This window comes from Saccopteryx leptura, chromosome 12 (assembly GCF_036850995.1).
Source record: "Saccopteryx leptura isolate mSacLep1 chromosome 12, mSacLep1_pri_phased_curated, whole genome shotgun sequence".
Lineage (NCBI taxonomy): Eukaryota > Metazoa > Chordata > Mammalia > Chiroptera > Emballonuridae > Saccopteryx > Saccopteryx leptura.
The window spans coordinates 18,396,498-18,401,209 of record NC_089514.1 but is presented as its reverse complement, the minus strand read 5'-3'; the positions used below and the strand labels follow the sequence as shown (position 1 = coordinate 18,401,209).

The 4,712-nt window shown below is 42.2% G+C and overlaps 1 non-coding gene across 1 annotated transcript; it reads left to right on the top strand.

Moving 5' to 3' along the window:
* Positions 1-1,253: 1,253 nt before the first annotated feature.
* On the top strand, positions 1,254-1,329 carry TRNAY-GUA (transfer RNA tyrosine (anticodon GUA)). The gene has a single exon. It is a non-coding gene; the product is annotated as a tRNA-Tyr (tRNA).
* Positions 1,330-4,712: the final 3,383 nt, after the last annotated feature.

The window sequence follows — 4,712 nt, the reverse complement described above, 5'->3', positions numbered from 1 at the left end:
TTCCCAGTAGTTGAGCCCTATAGATTCCCCCGCAATGTCCCTGGAACAAGATCAGAGTAATGTTCCCAGAAAAGAACCCACAATGCAGGGGTGGGGGATTTATTGTTGCCCCGGGTTCTCTTTTCCCGTGGGAGGCTCTGGGGAGACCTCTCTGCTTGGTGTTTACACTGGCCGGGGGTGGGGGACAGTGGGTTCAGTGTGTCACCACTCCTCCTGCCCTTCCTCTGCGTCCGCCTTGGTCTCTGTGGTGTGGGAGCGCTTCAGCTTCACCCCTGTGTTCTAAGATTCTCTCAGTGGTGTGTTGTTCTTCAACAATAGTTAGTTCTTACACGGGGGCGTGAAGTCAGGAACAACTTATGTCACCATCTTGGTGATATCACATGCCAATTATTGTCTTTGTAACTGCAATGGTTCCGCTTTGACAAGTTGGACATCTTCTGGAAGCAGGAATTTATCACATGCTAATGTTGTGCAGGTTGTGCCTGGGAGCATAGCAGGGAAGTTTATGGAGGAGTTGGTTCACAGGTTCTAGTCCTGGTCTACCAGTCATCTGCTGTGCAACTTTGGGCGAGTCACTTGATTTTCCTCAAAGCAGTTAACTGATGTATAAAAAGAATGTTGGGAAAAAAAATAAAAGTTTTGTGATAGATCTGGAACCTACCATGTTAATAAAAGACATCTATATTAAAATGAATGACATGGCATGATGAAATTTATTTGAGGTTAATCTGAATCATTAATTATTTTGTTTCTTTTCTTAATGAAAAGATTTTATTAGATCTACTTTCCAATCCTTTCATCTGGACACCAAAGAGGCCCTGAAGTCACCTGAGGGCCAGCAGTCACTTCTGTAATCCCCCCACTACAGTTACGTCTGTTTTGAGAATCCATCTATGCCTTTAATAAACACCGTGCTCATTTCGGTTCTTCAAATATGTTGTGACATTAGATGACTCATCTTTTCCAACCAAGCAGTCTCTTCCAATGGGGATCCAGGTAGAACTAAAACTGAGGAAAAGGATCAAAGACACCAGTCATTGCCAGTCGGTTTTGGAGTAAAGCCCATGAAAAAGAAGAGTGAAGGCAGCAGCTTTACTTCACATGTTCATCTCAGCCTCCTCTGATTGGCCGTACTAATCAGAGTTGACCCTGAAATTGGAAACTTGACATTTCATTTAAATCCTTTGCTTGATAATTATCCAATCTTTTCCTTCAGCATACCGTAGTAATTCACTTAAAGAATCTTGACACTCACCCTGGCCGGTTGGCTCAGTGGTAGAGCGTCGGCCTGTAGTGCAGGAGTCCCGGGTTCGATTCCCGGCCAGGGCACACAGGAGAAGCCCCCATCTGCTTCTCCACCCCTCCCCCTCTCCTTCCTCTCTGTCTCTCTCTAACCCTCCCGCAGCAGAGGCTCCATTGGAGCAAAGTTGGCCCGGGCGCTGAGGATGGCTCTGTGACCTCTGCCTCAGGCGCTAGAATGGCTCTGATTGTGGCAGAGCGATGCCCCGGATGGGCAGAGCATCGCCCCCTGGTGGGCATGCCGGGTGGATCCCGGTCGGGCGCATGCAGGAGTCTGTCTGACTGCCTCCCTGTTTTCAGCTTCAGAAAAATGCAAAAAAAAAAAGAATCTTGACACTCATTTTTCTCCAAATGTTCACCAATATCTTAAAAGAGGGAGTGTGCCCAGTTTCTTTGGCATCAGAGAGGTACTTTCTGAAAGGAATACATAATTATGAGTTTTAAACAATAGAAAGGTATTTTATTTTTTGAGAAGTGAAATATCCTACCAAATAAACACACTTAAGGTATCTGAAGAAAATCTAATTGTATGTTTGTATGTATGTGTGTGTGTGTGTGTGTGTGTGTGTGAGAGAGAGAGAGAGAGAGAGAGAGAGACTACCTGTGGGTATGTGAAAATTTGGACCTTTCTCTTCTCCAGTGACCCTAGAACTGTGTCTGTTGTCCTTTTGTTGTGACCCCTGGTCCCCATCTACTCTCCTCTAAGCCTTATCATCAGAACAGGTACTGAAGCCTTTATATGCTCACTCTAAAAACTGAGTTAATAACTCATCAATCTGATAATCCATGTGGCGTTTGATTGTAGGGCCAATGGAAGATTTCAACTACTTTACCATTTAAAATAACTTAGTTCAATTGTTATAAAGAGAGTGACTGATAAAAACAGAGGAGAATACTGACTGGACTCTTAACCCATTGCAGGGTGTAAATTAAAGGCTGTCTTTGGCTGTTTTAACTTAGTCCAAACATTTTACACAATTATTTTCTTGACAGTGTAGAAGAATAAAAGGAACTTGCTTCCTTTTCCACATATTTTTTTCTTATCATCTCTGACATATGTGTGTTGGAGGGGGAGGCCAAGGGAGAAATTTATTTCCCTTTATTAGTTTGAAGAATTAACATAGGAATGTAGGTTATATGGTTGTCTAATGCATCCCTCACGTTAATTTATCCAGAAATCTCCAGTTGGCAATAAAACATTATGAATCAGGAGGCCCTGAAAGTTCCCTTTGCTACCAAAGAAATGATGCTGTGTCTTTGGAAGTGAAAATAACGAAAGAAATGTTCTTAGAAAATGATGGTTTGATTACTCTGACCTGTGAATTGGTTTTAAGGTAAACAACGTTATACGCCGAAGAAATGAGGACACGTCTTGTTATATTTTCAGCTTCTTCAGCTGCCCTCTTGGGCTAACGTTGAAAGGATCAGAATGAAGCTTGCCTTCTGTGCGTTTTTGAAACTTCCCACTGATCAGCCTCGGAGAAAAACGCACTGCCGTATCATGTTTCTTACACTTAAAGATCTAATTGGGATATTGTTCTGTACATGCTGTTAGACACTAGTGACAAGAAGAGTCCTAGCCCACATTGGCCAGGAGCCAATACATACCTTCTCCGAACAAAGTGCAGGATAATTAAAGCGCAACTACTGAGAGGCACGCAGAGCTCACGAAAATAGCCATCAATAGAGTGCGGAGAGCATGCTCCTTGGGAAGCCTGGGCGTTCGTTGCTACATTCACTTTTCTTTTCAAATACAGTTCATCAGAGGTATTTTCTTTTTTTCCCACCTATTGCCTATTTTGTAAGAAGTTCTCATTTATATATATATAAAAATTAAACTAATATTCCCCCTCAATCATCTATGTGAAATTACTCAAAGAACACCGTTAGGAGGTCAAACATATATGATTTCATAAAATGTAAGGGAATGGAGGGCATTTTAGAGACTTCATTTCAATTACAAATGGAGAACTAAGAACTAAATAAAATGCAGGGGGTATTTTTACATCAGTCACAGCCCCTATTCAAACAGCCTACTTAAATATGCACAAGTCTTTCACGCAGAGCCGCTCAAACGCCCTGGCAAGGCAAGTTCAGCAAGTAAAGCAGGAAGGAGTTGGGATTGTCTAAGACTGCACAAGACCCAGGATAAGTGCGCTTACCTTTCCAGCATAACCATTTCAAAAACAGTTTTCCCATTCATTTATTTTCAAAACCACAATGTCGTGCAAATCATTAAGCGTTGGGAACCTCTGAGTAGCTGGTTCCTACAGTGCAGCCTAAAGGATTTACCCTGGAACTTGCAACACCACTAAAGGGGACAGTGCATATAAATCCCTTTCACAGTGATGGGGAAATGGGATCCTTAGAAAGCTCCATCCCTATTCAATGAAACCTGCCAATTTTTTAGTCTTAAAATATGATTCTGTCCACAGGGCAACTTCAAAATGGTTTCTCCACATTTCTTTAGATCATGTGTAAATCAAGGGCTGTTCAGCAGATACCACACATAAGTCATCTAGATTTTATTCCTTCTCTTTTTATAGAATGCATTTGCAAGATCAATTTCTGATTGTGAGGAGCCCCCTTGACCAGGTTTAACTCACTCGCTGGCTTTTTTATTTTGGCTCCCTTTTCCTAAGTGATTCCCAGGAGACACGATGACGGTCTAAGTTCACTGCACAATCGCCTGCCAAGGTCAGATGGAGAGTCATAACAGACAGACGTCTATTTATTTATACACGTTGCTGTGCTATGCTGAGTTAGGCTCAACACATTCAAGTTTTTAAATCATATAACTTGCTTTCCAATCCGCTTCCTCAAGACAGCTGAAGGATTCGAGTCAATAGATACTCTAATGTTGTTGTTGTTTTAAATTAAATCTCTTTATAGGGTCACTTAATGATTGTTAGGCTGCTTGATGCAGCCCCCAGGTGGGAGACTGTCTGCAAAGCATAAAGAATGAGCTTCTCTCCCTCTGCCACAGGCTCTGCTGATTTACAACCACTTTGTGTTTGATGTTGGACAGGATAATTTCATCAGTCTCCAACCCTTGTGATCACGTCCCAAAATGACTCGTCAGGTGAAGCCCCTGCGGAAGATTGCCTGTCACCTGTAGGAAGTAGCTGTCTGCTGTGAGTACTCTTTCCTCATAAATGTAATCATCTGTTAGTTATTCATTGAGCTATACTTCATGGGCTTGATGGAGTGACGAGGGCAAGGGACCAACTTCTTGCTGGGAAAATGCTTAGAAACAATGCTAGTGTGAGCTGAATTTTGCTTTCCCCCTCTCTCATCTCTTTCTAATGTTGGGCGGAGGAGTGCATATCTGGGTTCATTTGTGAAAGTTACTATGGAAAACATCCATTTGAGGACATTTAAGATTTTTTTTAATTCTTAAAAAGGTTACAAGT